The sequence below is a fragment of the Pantherophis guttatus genome, chromosome 6 (assembly GCF_059756535.1).
Source record: "Pantherophis guttatus breed Tessera chromosome 6, ASM5975653v1, whole genome shotgun sequence".
In the NCBI taxonomy this organism is placed as follows: Eukaryota; Metazoa; Chordata; class Lepidosauria; order Squamata; family Colubridae; genus Pantherophis; species Pantherophis guttatus.
This window is the reverse complement of record NC_142068.1, coordinates 15,321,615-15,341,572: the sequence shown is the minus strand read 5'-3', so window position 1 is coordinate 15,341,572 and position 19,958 is coordinate 15,321,615. Positions and strand designations below refer to the sequence as shown.

The 19,958-nt window shown below is 41.1% G+C and overlaps 1 protein-coding gene across 5 annotated transcripts in view; it reads left to right on the top strand.

Moving 5' to 3' along the window:
- NAALADL2 (N-acetylated alpha-linked acidic dipeptidase like 2) overlaps nucleotides 1–19,958 on the top strand; it is a 934,597-nt gene that overhangs the window by 488,631 nt on the left and 426,008 nt on the right. The window lies entirely within an intron of this gene.

Here is a 19,958-nt window from a genome sequence, read left to right as displayed (position 1 = left end):
TGTCCATCTCAGTTTTCCAAATGCAATTATTTTCCAACCCTTTGGATGCACCCTAGTGTTTCCTGCTGGGTTTTTTTTTTAATTAATTTATTTATTTTTGCCTCCCCTGCTGATTCTGTCTACAGGATTTGCATAGCATAGCAGGCCCGGATATTGGATCACAGCACACCACCTGCATCTTCTGACATATTCAGAGAATATGGGAAAAAGGCCAGTTTTTTTTTTCTTCCGCAGGACGTGTGCCCACTGCATACGTGTTTGACAATAACATCTGGCAACACAGATGCTAAATTGGAGAGAGCCGTAATTATTTCATGAGTAGGAGGCAAGTTGTCACCCACAATTATTACCATTCTCCAATCCCAGGTATTAAAAACAGAGAGCATCATTTTGTTCCGAGCTGAGAGCATATGTTTTTGGGGGGAGCCTGACAGGGCTTGCTTTTGTTCTTTGCAATTTAAACTTGAGCATCTAGTTTTTTTTTCATCTGGAGCTGTGCAAGCTAAAAAGAAATGATTCCCCTAAGAAGACGGGGAAAAGAGATCAAATGCAAACAGTGGCTGGGTTTGTTTGCTTGGAACACTGTCACAATACTTTGGGGAGAGAGGCAGCTGCCAAGCTTTGTAGGTGAGTCCATTATAACTGAAGAGAGGCCTATGCTGACTAGTCACCATTACTTTTGAGCCACTCATAAACAAGAGCTATTGGGCCCTGTCCTACTCAAAGCAATCTGGCTTTTCTTTGCTCCTCTAGCCGTTGCTTACCCTTTCCCTTTTTCTCTTTTATTTACATTTTTTGGCATCTGAATCCAAGTAAGGGTAGGGCTAGCTGATGAGAGCTAAATAGCTTGAAAAGATCTATACTAGTCTCCCTTTATTTCTTTATCAGCAAATATAAATTTTATATATGTGTGTGTGTGTGTGTGTGTGTATCTTTATATCTCAAATTTATATTTCGCTGATAAATAAGTATTTGGTAAAAAATGGTTTGTTGTGAATGTGACTGCTTGAGGGCTCCTGGATTGGAGCTGAAAGATGAAAGGGATGCAGTATGCTCCCTCCTGCATGCTTTCGGAACATTTTCAAACAATCCTGTTGTTGTTTTTTTTAAAGGTCTTATAATTCTAGACAATTAGGTTGGATTGAGGCATAAATCATACAGAGATTACCTACTGTGGGTGTGAATGAAGACTAGATTCAATGAATTAAGAATCTCTTCAGTACAAAATGTGCCTTAACATAATTAATTGAGACTACTGTAATGCTATCTATATTTATGATACCTCAATGTATAAGCATACCATAACTTGACTACAATATTATGTATAACCATTAGTGACAAGAAATGGGGTCTTAGTTGTCTATATTTTTTTTTAGGACATCTAATGGTTCACTAAGAGGAATCCAGTGGCTCAGTGGCTAAGATGCTGAGCTTGTTGATTGAAAGGTCGGCAGTTCAGCGGTTTGAATCCCTAGTGCTGTGTAACAGGGTGAGCTCCCATTACTTGTCCCAGCTTCTGCCAACCTAGCAGTTGGAAAGGACGTAAAAAATGCAAGTAGAAAAATAGGGACCACCTTTAGTGGGAAGGTAACAGCGTTCCGTGCGCCTTTGGCATTTAGTCATGCCGGCCACATGACCATGGAGACGTCTTCAGACAGCGCTGGCTCTTTGGCTTTGAAACGGAGATGAGCACCACCCCCTAGAGTCAGGAATGACTAGCACATATGTACAATGGGAACTTTTACCTTTACCTTAATGGTTCACTTGATTTTTGCAGACAAGATCTGGTATGCCTCGAAGCTCATTGGGAACCAACTCTTTGTCCAAAATAAGGTAACCACCTTTGTAACTACTATATAAGATGACACCAATTGCAGATGCTACAGTTACCAGTGTACTTCTGGGTACAAACTCATATCTTGTTTGTGATCTTTAAAACTATATATGTCCCGGAATCAAATGTGACTGGTCTGTCAAAGTTTTCTTGAAGTTCCCACTTTGCGTGAAAGCAAATTGCAATCAGGCAGAAGATGGTACTTTAATTGGATGGAGTTCCTCACTATCTGATGTTCTGAATGTAAAAAAAAAAGTATCCATATTAGAAATTAACTGCTTGTCAAAAATGTATATTTTAGGCAAATTATGGTAAAAGTAATGGAAATATAAGCAACGTGCACGGAAAGACAAATACATTTCCTACATGGTTTTGGGTTTTTTTGTTTTTTTTTTGGAGAAGAGAAAAAAGCATGCAAAAATTGAATTGGATAGAACTCATTTACATTTGGAAATGCGAGACTCAATCTGACAGATTTGGTCATTCATACAATTAATATTCCAGTACATTCAAAGTTCATAAGACGTGGCAAAAAATCTGTTGTTGGGAATAATGTGTGACATTGCCTTTCATGCCTCGGGTGATTAATGTTTCTTATTATTTTCATCAATTTTTCTTATTCTTAGACTAAGATGTTCAGATAATGATGGTTCATAAGCGTGAAAGAGAGAAAGGACAAGTGCTAATAAAATAATTGTCATTGTTGATAACATGTTGCCTTTCCTGTCTTTTGGTGGCTACTAATTCTTGAGTTAATATTCGAGACAGGAAGAGGGAAACCTAGAAACCATGGTTTATCGCAAGGCCACCAACACTCCACGCATTCTGAGTTTCAACAGTAACCATCCACTGTCACACAAAAAGAGCTGCATCACAACACTATATGGGAGGGTGAGAACAAGGGGTGGGCTTCAAAAATTTCAGCAACAGGTTCTCTGCCCAGTTGCTGGGTAGGTGTGGCCTAGTCGGCCTCCTGCACCATGGTGGGGGGGCATTTTCTCCTTCCCCAGGCTCCGGAGGCTTTCCTCGAGCCTCTGGGAAGGCAAAAATTGCTTCCCTTGGGCTCTGGAGGCCCTCCAGACCTTCCGGGAGGCCCATTTTTCCCCCTGTCCAAGTCTCCATGTGGGCGCTTGCATCCAAAATGGGCTGCATGGAGACTCCTGGGAGAGGCAGAGCGGGGGGAGGGGCAGGGGAGGAGGGGTCAGCCGGGGTGGGATTTGGAGGTTTTCCAAACCGGCCATAACATTAGCTAGGGGTACTCCTGAACCCAGGCAAACCCGTAGCAGCCCACCCCTGGTGAGAACCCACTGTGAGATAACAGTGAGATAACCCAAGATAAACAACAGATAACCCAAGATGGACAACAGGTACTTACACAAATATTTCACAATGGATACCCACAAGCTTTTATTACAAGATGCCTGTGCAACACACAGAAGAGAGAAGAAAGGAAGGAAAGTACAAGACCAATTATACGGTATACCCAGCCATACATCAAAAACATTTCAGAAGCACTAGAATGCAGTTTCCAAGATTTGCAAGTGGGCATCACACACTGCCCAGAGGTTACCGTACAAGGACAGATCATGCATTGCAAAGGTTGCTTGGAAGTGGGAGATACTCCTCATATAATCTACTGGATCCCCTGCATTGATTGCCGCTGTGACTATGTAGGACAGACAGGGAGGAAGCTAACTATCAGATTTCAAGAACACAAGAGAGCTGCCAGGTGAGGAGACCCAAACTCATTGGTAGCCTCACATTGCAATGAACGAGGACATACAATCAATTTTGCAACTACTAAGATTGTTGGCCAAGCAGGTAGCACAAGGAAACAATAGCCAATGACTTACTAGCCAGCCATCAACACCCAATCAACACTTAAAAGCCACATGCAACCAGGCATCACATACATACTACACATAGAATAACCCAAAACACACATTCTGGTGAGAGAGAAGTTTCTTGATATGTCTATGCAGATTCTCAGTCATCCAGGTCATGGTTCTCCCAAAGGTGCTTTTTTCTAGAAGTAATTGGACTTTCTTGTTTTTCTTTGAAGAGTCATTGATATCTGGATGAAACCAGAAAAATCCCCTTTCAACTTACCCTGAAGCTGTACCCCCCACACAGAAACATTCCATAATGAATGTTTGTGTGGAATGAAGGAGTGTGATTTTGAGGATAAATGATCCATCCTGAAATTATATCATTATAAGATATAAAATGGCCATATCTGGTTATAGATATAATGTTTGTGATGTGTAGTTGATTTTATACAGTACTATTCCAATGTTAAACTTATAGAGCCGTGATGGCGAACCTATGGCACGCGTGCCACAGGTGGCACGTGGAGCCATATCTGTGGGCACACGAGTATTGCCCTAGCTCAGTTCCAGCATGCATGTGTGTGCCAGCCAGCTGATTTTCGGGCCTTCCGGTCCCACCGGAAGTCGGGAAATGAGCTGTTTCTGACCTCTGAAGGGCCTCCGGGGGTGGGGGGTGGGGAAGGCCGTTTTTGCCCTCTCCAGGCTCCAAGAAAGCCTCTGGAGCCTGGGGAGGGTGAAAAATGGGCCTACCATGCCCACCATGCCATCACATGCCAAAAGCGGGGGGAGTGGGGGGGGTTGCGTGCGCATTGAACTATGGGTGTGGGCACATACACGTGCGGCCCCCCCTGTGCGACCCCCGCTTTTGGCACACAGTGGCAAAAAGGTTAGCTATCACTGTTATAGAACATACGCCTCCTCCTCCTCCTCCTCCTCTTCCTCCTCTTCCTCCTCCTCCTCTTCTTCTTCTTCTTCTTCTTCTTCTTCTTCTTCTTCTTCTTCTTCTTCTTCTTCTTCTTCTTCTTCTTCTTCTTCTCCTCCTCCTCCTCCTCCTCCTTCTCCTCCTCCTCTTTCTCCTTCTGCCTTTTCCCCTTCCCCTCCGTCTCTTCCTCTTCCCCTTCCCCTCCTCCTCCTCCTCCTCACTTCCCCTTCCCTCTCCACTTCTTCTTTCTATATATTAAAGTAATCAGAAACCTATCAAGCATACTAATAATGTATCATATTTTCTCTGAATATCTAAATTTGTGCCTGGTTGTCAGAAAACTGGGAAAAAACAATTTTTCCTGTTTTCATGATGTCCAAAAGTAATACTTCTATTTTTGTGAATGAAGTACTTAGACTTTATCTATTTTATTAGGATAAAGAATTGACTATGATCTTAGGTACAAATACTCCGAATGGCCTTGCTCTACTCAAGGTAACCTTATATACACGAGTGTACTGAGAATAGGGTAAAGACATCAATATTGTGACCACAGCAGCATGAATGACACACATACACACACAAACACAAAGATGAGCTTCAATCACTTCTTCATGGCTGCCGTATACACTTTTTTTCCCATCATACTTTATGGCACCTTATGTACATTTAGTTGCAGCTACTGACTGCCTTTCTCAGTTGTCATTTTGCAATGCTTTTGTTAGTGAGCTGATTCTGCCATCTCTTTTATTAACTTTCTAGTTGTTCCCCCAGGCCTTTTAATATACAAATAGCTTAATATTTAAAATGTATATACTGCAATTAAGCATTTAACCTAATCGGGAATTCAAGATGTTATTGTCCATATGTTGCATTTTAATCATTGTTTCAGTTTATGAGTTTTTGTGCGTGCTTTATAAAACTGCCCTGGGAAAAGGCTTTTGATGAACAGCCTATCAGTTTTTAAAACAATAATAATATAGTTTAATATAATGAAACTGTATGATTTAGATCCTCATCTAATAAGGGTGGCGATTTGGGACAGGTACAATAAAATAGTGGCTGTGTTTTTAGGAACCATATAATACATTTTGGGTATCAGGTATAGAAGTCACAATGCAAAGGGGGTGAAATTATACTGAAAGGAGGACAGTTAAACTTTATTTGTTTAATAAATTTACAAGCTGCCCAAAATGAGTCTGAGTGAGTTGCACTTAAAATAGAATAGAATAGAATTTTATTGGCCAAGTGTGATTGGACAAACAAGGAATTTGTCTTGGTGCTTATGCTCTCAGGGTGCATAAAAGAAAATATACATTTGTCAAGAATCATAGGGTACAACACTTAATGATAGTCATAGGGTACAAATAAACAATCAAATCATTTTAGGAAACAGTCAATATAAATTGTAAGGATACAACCAACAAAGTTACAGTCATACAGTCATTAGTGGAAGGAGATGGGTGATAGGAATGATGAGAAGATTAATAGTAGTGCAGACTTAGTTTGACAGTGTTGAGGGAATTATTTGTTAGCAGAGTGATGGCGTTCGGGAAAAAACTGTTCTTGTATCTAGTTGTTCTGGTGTGCAATGCTCTATAGTGTCGTTTTGAGGGTAGGAGTTGAAACAGTTTATGTCCAGGATGTGAGGGGTCTGTAAATATTTTCACAGCCCTCTTTTTGATTCATGCAATATACAGATCCTCAATGGAAGGCAGATTGGTAGCAATTGTTTTTTCTGTAGTTCTAATTATCCTCTGAAGTCTGTGTCTGTCTTCTTGTGTTGCAGAACCAAACCAGACAGTTATGGAGGTGCAGATGACAGACTCAATAATTCCTCTGTAGAACTGTATCAGCAACTCCTTGGGCAGTTTGAGCTTTCTGAGTTGGTGCAGAAAAAACATTTTTTGTTTGCTTTTTTGATAACGTTTTTGATGTTAGGTGTTCATTTTAGATCTTGTGATATGGTAGAACCTAGATATTTGAAGGTCTCTACTGTTGATAGATTGTCTAGTATTGTGAGAGGTAAAAGTATGGAAGGGTTTCTCCTAAAGTCTATCACCATTTCTACGGTTTTGAGTGTGTTCAGTTCCAGATTGTTCCGGTCGCACCACGAGGCTAGTTGTTCAACCTCTCATCTGTATGCGGATTCATCATTGTCTCGAATGAGACTGACCACTGTTGTGTCATCTGCGAACTTCAGTACTTTAATAGATGGATCGTTAGAGATGCAGTCATTGGTATATAGAGAGAAGAGAAGTCGAGAGACCACATAGCCTTGGGGGGCCCGCTGTGCTAATTCTACAGGTATCTGTTGTGATTCTGCTTAGCTTCACCTGCTGCAAGATGTCATAGGATGTAGTGCAGAGCCATATTAACAGCATCATCTGTTGATCTGTTTGCTCGGTATGCCGAGATGACACAGTGGTTAGAGTTCAGCACTGCAGGGTACTTCAGTTGACTGTTAGCTGCAGTTCAGCAGTTCAAATCTCACCGGCTCAAGGTTGACTCAGCCTTCCATCCTTCTGAGGTCGGTAAAATGAGATTGTTGGGGGCAATATGCTAACTCTGTAAACCACTTAGAGAGGGCTGTAAAAGCACTATGAAGCGGTATATAAGTGCTATTGCTAAGTGCTACAGACTCAGACACTAGGACAGGACATCAATGGCATCACGTGCCTGGCTTAAGGTTGAGATGTAGAACTAATGATCATACACATATTGATGACACTGGACCCTGAACGAGTGGATAACTTCACTTACTAGTTTCATTGTACAGGTATCCTGAACCATCTCAAAACTGAGAAGCTAATTAGATGACGCATTTTACAGCAGAATGGAAAGCCTCCTGGCCCAGTTAAAGGGGCAAATGGAGTTTTATAGCTTTAGAAAATGCAATTGGAAATGCATAGTGGTCTATTGAAAACAAGATTCATGCAAATTTCTCCTTTATCAAAATATTGTTCTTCCCATATATTTTGGGAAGGGAGGAGGTGTTAGGAATGAACTTTTGCAAAAAAAAAAAATATATTGCAGAAGAGATACATTAACTTCTAATTTTCTATTGTTCAATGATAGCTATCAAAGGTATTGGTCAACAAGTCAAGATGGCAGCTGTGGCTACATGATCAAACGTATATCTTGATTTTTTTTTTTTTTGGTCCCTCGGGGGTCCTTGGTGCTCCCTGAGCTTGCTGGTTTTCTTGAAGATGTTTCATTACCCAAAGTAGTAACATTGTAAGTGCTTTTTTTTTGGTCTCTCTGGCTGATAGGCTGATATTCCTGACAGTTTAGCCCTAAAGTTCATCAATTGGAAAGGAAGAGAGAGAGACAGGGAAAAAAAACAAAGATAATGGATCATTACTAAAGGGGGAGAGAGTGGCTCAGTGGCTCAGTCGATCGACAAGCTCAGATGCTGAGCTTGTCGATCAAAAGGTCAGCAGTTCAGTGGTTCGAATCCCTAGTGCTGCGTAATAGTGAGCTCCCATTACTTGCCCCAGCTTCTGCCAACCTAGCAGTTTGAAAGCACGTAAAAAATGCAAGTAGAAAAATAGGGACCACCTTTGGTGGGAAGGTAACAATGTTCTCTGCGCCTTTGGCATTTAGTCATGCTGGACACATGAGCACGGAGACGTCTTTGGACAGTGCTGGCTCTTCGGCTTTGAAATGGAGATGAGCACCACCCCTTAGAGTCGGGAATGAGTAGCACATATGTGTGAGGAGAACCTTTACCTTTACCTTACTAAAGGGGGAAACTTTTACATTTACCTTACAGTTAAAGAGGGATAGCTAGAAGGAGAAATGTTTAGATTTCTTACACTTACGTCTTACATCTGCAAGAAAACAACCGAGCTCAGAGAGCACCAAGGACCCCTCTGTTTATTGTTAATGGATTAGTCCTTGTTGCCCTGTTTGAAAAATGACCCATCATTTCCCCAGCATTTTTGTGCTTTAGTTTCCGTAGCATTCTTCTCCCAGAAGATCTGTTAGGCAAAGGTTTATGGCAAGGAACACAATATCCTTCTAATGCTTTATGCTACACGGTGCCTTGTGTTTTCTTTTTGGTGGCAATAAGAAAACAAGTTATTCTGGTATTAAATTAAAGGACATCCCTGAAGATTGTATGTATGTTTCTTGAGGAATTGACCATCAAAAGTCTGAAAGTCCAGGTACACTCAATACTTCATTCTGCATCACCTTCTCATACGGCTTGATAGACTGCTGTATTCCTGAGGGCTCTCCTTGGACACCTTCCAGGCACCTTTATTCCCATGCAGGGCAAAAATAAAGGTGTGGGAGTTAAAGGAAGAGAAAAGTGCAGGTTTAGTTTGGAAGAAAAGGAGCACAATATACAGTATGTAAAAGTATGAATCACTGTCATCTAGATCAATTTTTGGCAATGTTGATATGTGTGGACTTCAACTTCTGAAATTACTCAGGCTGGGGAAAACTGGAAGCTGTAACCTACACATCTTAAAGTTGCCAAGGTTGAGAAACATAAATCTAGATTGTTGTGGGTATGCATGAATTAAAATAACTTAGTACAATCGTATTTAAAAGAGCCACATATAACTATTGTCTCACTTCCCACTTGTTTAGGAAAAAGCAGGATCAGTTTCATGAAAAAAAAAAGAATAAAAATAAACTTCTCCCCATTCAGAATAAACTTTGGAATAGAATAGAATAGAACAGCAAAGAATATAGAGCAGAGCATGTCAGGGCGCTGATTAATCCCATTCTGCTTTTGGGTAATCGCACCTTGATTTAGAGACGTGGATCGTGGCATTTTCCTTGTGTATACCTTTGTAAGAAAATAAACCCCCAAGATATTTTTTCTAAGAATAAACTCATTTATTTGTTATAAAGAAAATAAAACATCTTGGCCAGTTTTGCAGAGATGGTGAATATTTCAGCATATTTAAAAGATCGCTCACAAGAGACTTATGTGTGGGAGTGGAAAAAGTGGATAGATTATGTGCAGAATAAATATCAAACTAGGAAATATCAGATAGCTTTTAACTGAAACTATTATATAGGGATAGAATAATTGAATTTTGTGAAGATGTGAAAAATATACAGGGGGTGGAGGGGTTCAAGTTTTATAAAAAGGGAATTTTGATTTGGATTATATTTTGTGGAAGTCTGGGGGGAGGGGAGGGTTAGGGGGGGTTAGGGAGGGTTAGGGAGGTCAGGGAGGGTTGGGGGGGGGGAAACTGGGGAGGAAATGTAATTGTAAAACTTTTTCAATAAAAATAAAATAAAATAAAATAAAACATCTCATTATCTAAAATAACTACATTTTGGCAACGTTCCTGCCGGCTACCTCTTTGCAGCCAGACTTCTTGGCAAGAGAACAAAGAAAAGTGTGAAGTAGAAAGAAAGGAATGCAGACATGCGTAGTGAATCAGAGATAAGGACTTGGCAAGCTACGGAAAGTCTGATAGTCCAAAAATATGAGCTCATCTGGTAAATACAAAAAACACAGTGACAGAGCAGAGCAGAGCAAAGCAAAGCAACCTGGAATTGAGGGGAAACTTCCTAACAGTGAGGACAATTAACCAGTGGAACAGCTTTCCTTCAGATGTTGTGGGGGCTTAATCACAGGAGGTTTTTAAGAAGAGACTGGACAGTCACTTGTCTGAAATGGTATAGGATCTCCTGCTTGAGCAGGGGGCTGGACTAGAAGACCTCCCAGGTCCCTTCCAGCTCTATTCTGATTACCTGTACCATGAACTCATTTAGGTTAATGGAACAACGTTTCCTGTTGAAACTGGTTGAAAGGAGAACATTTCTCTGAAATTCTTTTAGAGTGTATAGATAGTCCTTGACTTGCAGCCACAACGGAGCATAAAGTTTCCATAAAATTGCTGTAGCAATGCAAGACAGTTGTGAGTTTTGTCTGATTTTATACCTTTCTTGCCATACTTGTTAAGTGAATCATTGCAGTTGTTAAGTTAATAATACAATTGTTAAATGGATCTGGCTTCCCCATTGACTTTGCTTGTCATAAGGTCACAAAAGATGATCACACGATCCTTGGACACTGCAGCTGTCATAACAAGCATCCGAATTTTAATCACATGACCATGGGGATACTGCAACAGTCATAAGTGTGAAAAATCATCATAAGTCACTTTTTTCAGTGCCATTGTAACTTTGAAAAGTCACTAAACAAACGACTGTAAGTCAAGGAGTATCTGTATGGTATTTCTGTAGTTATCTAATTATGATATGGCCAAGAGCTATGTTATATTACAATCTGCCCAATGGCTTGCAGACTCTCTGGCTGCCAATGTTTCAGTTAAATCTCCTCCCATTCTCCCCCACCCCCAGTTACCCCTAAGAATGCACAGCCAGGAATCATCATAAGTGACAGAAGGATGGCTAACAGTAGCATCCTTTGTCATCCCCATCAATGAAATAAGCTCAAAAAGACCACCAATATAAACTCCAAAGAAATTCTCAAGTGCTCTGAATACACGTTGGACGGAAACCTTATTTGCAAGTAAAGTTTTATAAATTGCAAGGTTGGTTTCAGTGCATTTTGCAGCTTAGAAAACCCCGTGAAAACAAGGAACAATTGGGGAAAATTCACAGTGTATTTAAGTCCCCAGCATAATTACAGAGCTGAATACTTCCCAGAATTGCCTGGTTTTCTTTGCCGCACGGTAAGAGAGATTTTAACGAATCAAGAAACTTCACGGTGTAGCTGAATTGGAATGATGGACAAATGTGTTTGTTTTTGAGAGTAGCGTGCGAATGGAAATTAGGCAGTAATGTTACTATAAATGGTGTTCTCTCTGAATCTTTGCTTTTAAAAACAGTTTTCATTCCAGATCATTAATATATTTGGTTTGGGTTTTTTTTACATAAAAGAACTAGGCAGCAGATCTAAGCACTAAAAAAATAAATGACAAATTAAAACCCATGCTTTATTTTGCCTACATAAAATAGCAAATTTTCAGTATTATATCTTCCATTATATAGTGCATGGTTTTTGATCTGATAGAAATTCATATCCGAAGTGAGCACGCGCTGATATTTGCGAACCGGTAGTGAAGGTAAGTGAATACGACCGCTGCTTTGCTTGTGAAAAGATCACATCAGGCAATCACATGACCTTGGGACACAGCGACGGTCATAAGCATGAACCAGTTTTCAAGCATCTGAATTTTAATCACATGATCATGGGGGTGCTGGAAAGCTCATTAAAAATGGTCATAAGTCACTTTTTTCAGGGCTGTTGTAACTTTAAATGGTCACTAAACAAACTGTTTTAACTCTAGGACTAACTGTAATTAAATTTTACCTTCCCCCATCTGTTTCATTCAGATGGATGGGACTGAACCTGCCCCCCCAAAAAATGGAGATCAAAATGGGTGGAAACGTGTTGCTCCAAAGGGTGGACACATTGTATCAGAGAAGGTTGTTTTCTTAGGTCCTGTCAGTTGACACTATTTAACGGATCTGGAGCCGGGGTGAAATGCTCCCGGTTCGGACCGGATCGCCCGATCTGGTAGTGATGGAGGCGAGTGGTTCGGAGAACCGGTAGCAAAAATCCCCGCCCCACCTCCATGCCCAGCTGAGCCGCACAATCATCAGAGGCTCTTTTTTTTTTACTTTTAAAAGAATTTTTTTCTACAACTTCGGCCAAAAAAATGCTTTTAAAAGTAAAAAAAAAAAAAAGCCTCTGATGATCGCACAGCTCGTCAAAGGCATTTAAAAGAAAAAAAGGGTTTTTTTTTTCTTTTAAATGCTCTGACGATCCCTGCTGAGTTCCCTGATCGGCAGAGGCTTTTTAAAGCCGAACCTTTTCTTAGCCGAAGAGATTGTAGAAAAAATAGTTTTAAAAGAAAATAAAATGGCCACACCCACCCAGTCACATTACCCCCCACCCACCAAGCCACACCCACGGAACCAGTAGTAACAAATTTTAGATTTCACCCTGATCTGGAGTGTGTCAGGATGGGCAGAAACTGGAAAAGTTCTGAAGACAGACAGTTCCTCCTGAACAGATGAAAATAAAGTGACGATAAACCTTTCTGGGAAAGAAGAACTACTGCATCATTTGGGCTGTCTTGAGTGAGCACAGGCTGAGGGATGAGTTAAATTCTTAAGCATCTTGAAAATGTGCAATTGTTCAGAATTGCAATGATGGAAGCCCTCGTGAAATTTTATTTTGCAGACTCAGCTCATCATTCCAAGCCCAGTTTCCTTCAGGACTAGGGAAAGTAACATTTATCATTTATTTGACTTTTCATTTGTCATCCTATAACGGAATGTGTGAATGACCTTGGGGGAAAAGGGGGAAGAGACGCTGCTTAGGAAACATTCAGAACAAGAGAAGCAGTCCCCCCCACACACACACCAGTGACTTAATGGTCAAAGGAAGAAAGCTAGGAAGAACCAGCCCTAATGGATCAAACAGTTAAAAGTCAGAAAGCTTGTACCTTCAGATTTGCAAGATTCAGTTAATGTAGCTTTACAATAACGTAGAATAAGTTCATTAGTCCTGTTCCCTGTCTGGTTTCTGACTCTAGAGGGTGGTGCTCATCTCTGTTTCAAAGCCGAAGAGCCAGCACTGTCCGAAGACGTCTCCGTAGTCATGTGGCCGGTATGACTAAATGCCAAAGGCGCATGTAATGCTGTTATCCTTCCCACCAAAGGTGGTCCCTATTTTTCTGCTTGCATTTTTTACATGCTTTCGAACTGCTAGGTTGGCAGAAGCTGGGACAAGTAATGGGAGCTCACCCCGTTACACAGCACTAGGGATTCAAACCACTGAACTGCCGACCTTTCGATCGACAGGCTCAGCATCTTAGCACTGAGCCACCACGTCCCTTACAATAATACACAGTATTATCTATTTATTACACAGTATTATCTACATATTGTATATTTCACCTCCCCTCATCCTGGTTTCAGTCTGTCTTCCAACTTTACTTTCTGTTCTTCGTTGTCATTGTTCCCTGATTGTTTTATTGTAAGCCTCCTTTGATGAATCATTAGATAGGATCAACCTGACTTTAATGTGTAGTTGGTTATTGTTTTATTGCATACTGCTTAGGAAGAAATGCCAAGAGACACAGATCTTGTAACTTCCTGTTAGGATGACTTGTTGTCCCCTGTTTAAACCTTTTTGGCACCCAAGCTTCCTCCTTTGTTCTAGACATGTATTCCTCTACTTGTAAGCTTAGCAACAATATGAAAGCAGGGAGGTCTACAAAAATGTCTGGTAAATCAGTCAGCTGGTTGGGAGGAGAAAGAGGAACTGTATATTTGTGACAAAGAAAAGTGTTATGTTCTCATCAGTCATGTGAATCAGTCATGTGAATCAGATGCAGATCAGGGAGACCATAAGGCCTGAAGTTTAAGTTTACTTTATTATCATTGCACCTTGTACAATGAAATTAAATGCCATCTTCAGTGTACATTATTAAAATGTACATTGTGTTTTATAAAAATAAAACACAAACACACATCCTTCACAATTGGGATAGAAGCTGTTTTCCAGCCTATTTGTCCTTTTTTAAATTATCCTGTACCATCTGCCAGATGGTAATAGTTAAAAAAAAAAAGGGGTGCCCAGGATGAGATGGATCTTTAAGAATGTTTTGAACTTTCTGAAAGCAGCGGGAGCTATAAAGCTCTTCCAAAGAGGGGAGTGGGCCACCAATGATCCTCTGGGCAATGACATTAACCCTCTGGAGCACTGTCCTATCTGCCACTGTGCAATTGGCAAACCATACACAGCTGCAGTAAGTTAAAATACTCTCTGTGGTGCAGTGGTAGAAGGTCACCAGCAGTTTTTCATTCAGTTGTAGTTTCCTGAGAAGTCTCAGGTATATAATCTCTGCTGGGCCCTTTTGACCAGTTCTGCAATGTGAATGCCCCACGTCAGGTCCTCTTTTATGATAACACCCAGAAACTTAAAACTGGCCACTTGCTCCACTCGGTCTCCATTGATAAGCAAGGGCTGGATGTCTGATCTATTCCTTCTGTAGTCCACTATAAGCTCCTTGGTCTTATTGGTGTTAAGGACCAAGTTATTGTCTCCACACCATGAAAGCAACTGGTGCTGAAGATCCTGTGGCTGCTCTATGTGTCCATGAAGTTGTGAAAGATGGACCTAATTCAAATAATGAGGGGTCAGATTCTGGCAAGGTGATATAAAAGGGCAGAGCAACAAGCAATCAGCAAGTGTCCTTGGGAGAACAGGGCAACAGTGCCACCATCTAGTGCTTTAAGCTACGTAAAAGTATCCTCTAGGTCCGTGATGGCGAACCTATGGCACACGGAGCCATATCTGTGGGCACGTGAGCATTGCCCTAGCTCAGCTCCAGCGCGCATGTGCGCACTGGCCAGCTGATTTTTGGGCCTTCTGGGCCCACTGGAAGTCGGGAAATGGGCCATTTCCGGCCTCCGGAGGGCCTCTGGGGGGGGAGGCTGTTTTCACCCTCCCCAGGCTCCAAGGAAGCCTCTGGAGTCTGGGGAGGGTGAAAAATGGGCCTACCGGGCCCACCATTAACCTTTTTGCCATCATGTTCCAAAAGTGGGGGTAGCGCGGGGGGGTTGTGTGCATTTGCGCGGGGGTGCGAGGTGTGTGGGGCATTGAATTATGGGTGTGGGCACACGCATGCATAACCCCCCCATGCTTATGGCACGCGATGCAAAAAGGTTAGCCATCACTGCTCTAGGTCAATGCTTCTCAACCTTGGCAACTTTAAGCTATATGGACTTCAACTCCCCAAATTCCCGAGTGACCACTGTTGGCTGAGGAACTTTGAAGTTGAAGTCTACACAGCTTAAAGTTGCCAAGGTTGAGAAACACTACTCTAGGTCTTTTCCCCTCTGTTGGAAATAATTTTCTAGCTCTGAGTTTGTATTTCTATAATTCTTTCTCTCATCCTGGATTCAGACCCTCAATTTGACATTCGGTCAGGCTTGTGTAATTCTCTGGGGCCAAAACCCTGGACTGTCATGGAAAATGCTTTTATCTTGACCTCTGTCTTACACTTACTGCTGATCCAGATTTCAAAGCAAGTCCTAATGCTCTCCGGTGAATTAAAGTTCTTCTGGCTACTCTGGACCAAGTTTATGATGCAGCAGTAAAGGCTTTCAAGTTACATGTTTTCCATTGGCACAAGACCAAAAGGTGATGTTTATAAAAATGAAAGTTGCCTTTATACACTTGATTCTCTTGCATACTTTGCTTTAACTGTTCTGGGTAACAAAGCAGATTTTCCCTTTACACTTAAGTCCCTTCCAACTCTGTTATTGTTATTAATTCCCTCCAAAACAGGATTCAGCTGTAAGATGTAACTACTAATGATGATTTTAAACGTTGTTCCTGCTACAGGACCATTATTCAGTAGAAAATGCCAACATTTGCTTGCGGAATACCTTCTGGGATACGCTTGGATTTTTCCAGCACAAATTCTGTGTTTTTAGATGAAAACCTTTATAGCCTATTTGTTGCTTTCAAAGCAGCTGAAATTCTTTTATTGTAACATTGGGAATAAAACATTGCCTTCCACGTTTTCAATATTGCTGGCTTCTAAAATGTTATCTGTGGTCGTACAGAACTTTGTAATACTGCAGTATAGTTTGTGCAAATGCATATTACAAATTGCCATTGCTTCTTTATTCCTATGTGTTACGGCTTAGTCATGATCTCCTTATGGAGTTTCAAAATATATTATCTGGCAAAATGAACGATCAAAGAAAGGGAAAAGTAAAACAAAGCATGGAAATGATACCTTCCTAGGGAATGGTTAGGTTTCTCACGATTGGTTCTCCATCAATCCATTTTAAATTGCACTATGTATTTACTTGATGACTCACTATGAAGAAATGTAGCAAGACCATACAATCCCCTTTGGGGTCCAATCATGCAATGGCTTAAAACCACGAATCTTTTGATTAAGGGGGCTTTGATCGGTTGTCATTTGCATAGCTAACATGTTAAAGGATTGGAAGGGACTCAAATCCAGTTTATGGATTTGGTGTCCATATGGCTACATTTTGCCATCCTTAGTATTCCTTGCTTCCTCGCCAGGCATCTGCAAATCCTTTTTAGTAGCATCTGGAGGATCAAAGAGCATTTTGGAACATACATACACATACACACACATTCACACACCTTAATTTAGTTTATGATGCCTCCTAATGTTAGTCAAATAAAAACAATTTGCTGGCTCAGTTCTTTTGGACCTCCCCTCTCCCCCCCATTTTTAATTTGCATGCCAAATGCTAAATATGGAGTATTTTTAAGATTTCCTCTTGCCAGCCCCTTTGCAATGGAGCTGCTATTTTTTTCAGTTGGCCTGCCTCCTATGGGTAATTACCAGATGCTCTCCAGCTCTCATTAAAGTGAAATCAACACCCTTTCAAAAGCCAGAAAGATATTGGGAGATGGACCTCTTCAACATCATTTCACTGAATTATCTATAATCAACTCCAAGATCCGCAAAGGGTACAATATGCTGCCAGAAGACATCTTGAATGAATTTGTCCCCTCTGAAATATATATATGCTAAGGAGACCACTAAGGAAATTGGAGAGCAATTTTCAACTGCTGAAAACATTTAGCTACTTAAATCACTGACACAGAGGCTAAGAGATGGCAAGCTTTCTGAACCATGTGGAACCAGCACGCAGTGAGATATTGCAGTTTTTCCACATGTAGCCCATGTTTTCATATAAAAAAATAACTTCCCACCAAAGGTAGTCCCTATTTTTCTACTTGCATTTTTTACGTACTTTCAAACTGCTAGGTAGGCAGAAGCTGGGACAATATAAATTTAATTTTGTTTTTATAGTATTTTAATGTTTATATTGTATGTTTTTTTAATTTTGGCTGTTCACTGCCCCGAGTCCTTCAGGAGAGGGGGCGCTATAAAAATTTAAAAAATAAAATAAAAATAATAAATAAGTAACGGGAGCTCACCCCGTTACGCGGCACTTAGGGATTTGAACCGTTGAACTGCCGACCTTTCGATCGACAAGCTCAGAGTCTTAGCCACTGAGCTACCGCATCCCTTTCCCTGTTGTTAGTAACAGGCAAAATTCTATTTAATCTCCTTTTGGTATTGCATCTCTGGAGGTTTCTCATTTTGCACTGTTGGAGTATACTATGAGTGCACCTAGCATAGAAAATATTTTACAACATCCCTCCGGAATGAGATTTCCACTGAAATTTGAATGGTTCCCACCCAACTGGTATTTGAAAGGGCTCTTAAGACCCGGTTCTTCACCGAGGCCTTTGGAAAGGATGATTCCTTCCTTCCTTTCCATTTTCTTCTGTGATTGACCTCCAAGGTCTCTTCCAACTCTGTCATTCTGTATTCTGCTTTAGTGTTTAAGAGAGATGTTGCACTCATGCACGATCCAAAGCATCCTCCTGTACCAAAGAAATAATACTGAATAAGCAATCCATAAAGAAACCCCAGTTCGAGTTTGCATCAATATTATATTCAGAAAGGCCCACTGTAGCCAACTGGAACTTTGCCTGTTACAGAGCTCCAGGTCAAGGCTTTGAACAAGAATGTCTTTGTTGTTGATAATGAAGCAATGCTCTTAACGCAGGAAAGCTCATTTGAAATTCCCTTCCTTTCCTACAATAGATTCATTTACATCATCCTTAATTTTTGATATGACCTTGTGGGAGGGTCTGCCTTTCCTTTCTGCCTCCCTCGTTTGTGAGCATATTTTTAAGTCCACTAAAAAGTTTTGGATGCTTGCAACTTGTATTAATGAATAATAAGCAACAGTGGACTGCCTTAGAGAGAAAAGTTGTCCTTGGAAACAGAAATTCTTATTTGATACAAAAGGGAGGTCTTGTACTTTTCAGACAGAAATTCCTGGCTTGCTTGCTTAAAAATTTAAAAAAAAACATTGTTTAGGAGAGTGGGATGATTCTTATAGCATTGTATTTATTATACAGAGGAATAACTAGATGGGCATACTTTTTCTTGCTCTTTATAACTTCCTAAAATTAACATTACATTGTTCTCTTTGGAGTCCTTGGTACTCACTGAAATTGGTTGTTTTGGCTTGTGATGGGACACTGGCAGGGCAAGTCACTAGAATATAAACTGAGAGAAACCCCCATCCTCTACTAGCACTGATGACATTACCTAGTTTGGTAATGAAACATCTGCAAAAAAATTCAGGGAGCACCAAGGACTCTGCAATTCAACCTTGTGCTATAAATATTCTCTTCTCTTGTTCTCTTTTTTTCCTCTGTTATCAGAAGCTCCCAAGGTCTTAACTATAGATATAAAGCAGTGGTGAAATCTTCTGAAGTTTGCCACTGGTTTGCTGCGTGCACATGTGCGGTGCATGCCAAATGCGCACTTCGCATGCATGCGCACCGCAGGCGCTACCACACAGCGTGGAAAAAGGAGGCTTAAGAAGGTAAGTACAACAGTGAGGAGGGGGAAACAGCTGTGCCGCATGATTTAGATTCGCTAGAAAGCAGGATTTCCTGCTTTCCAGCGTATATAAGTCGCATGGCACAGCTGATCGTCAGAAATACCGGTTTGAACAAACCTGTAGCCTTTTTTTACTACCGATTCGCCTGAACCGGTGTGAACCAGTAGCATTTTATCCTGATATAAAGGTTTCCCCTGTCCAGTTGTATCTGACTCTAGGGTTGGTGTTCATCTCTGTTTCTTAGCCAAGGGAGACAACATTGCCCAAAGACAACTCTGTGGTCATGTGGCCAGCATGACCGTAGGCCAAGATGCACCTAATGCTGTTACCTTCCTACCAAAGTGATATCTCTTTTATTTACTCTCATTTGCATGTTTTTGAACTGCTAGGTTGGCGGGAGCTGGGGCAAGAAATGTGAGCCCACTCCATTGCGTGGCACTTGGGTCTTGAACCTGGACTGTCAGCTTTCCAGCAAATAAGCTCAGTGTCTTTAATCATTGAGCCATCGCTCCTAGCTATATCACATCTATCTATCTATCTATCTATCTATCTATCTATCTATCTATCTATCTATCTATCTACACATCTCAACCCTAGCTATAGATATAAGGTAAAGGTAAAGGTTCCCCTCGCACACATGTGCTAGTCATTCCCGACTCTAGGGGGCAGTGCTTATCTCCGTTTCAAAGCCAAAGAGCCAGCACTGTCCGAAGACATCTCCGTGGTCATGTGGCCAGCATGACTAAATGCCAAAGGCGCATGGAACGCTGTTACCTTCCCACCAAAGCTGGTCCCTATTTTTCTACTTATAATTTTTACGTGCTTTCGAACTGCTAGGTTGGCAGAAGGTGGAACGGGAGCTCACCCGGTTACATGGCCATGGCACTAGGGATTCGAACCGCTGAACTGCCAACCTTTTGATCAACAAGCTCAGCGT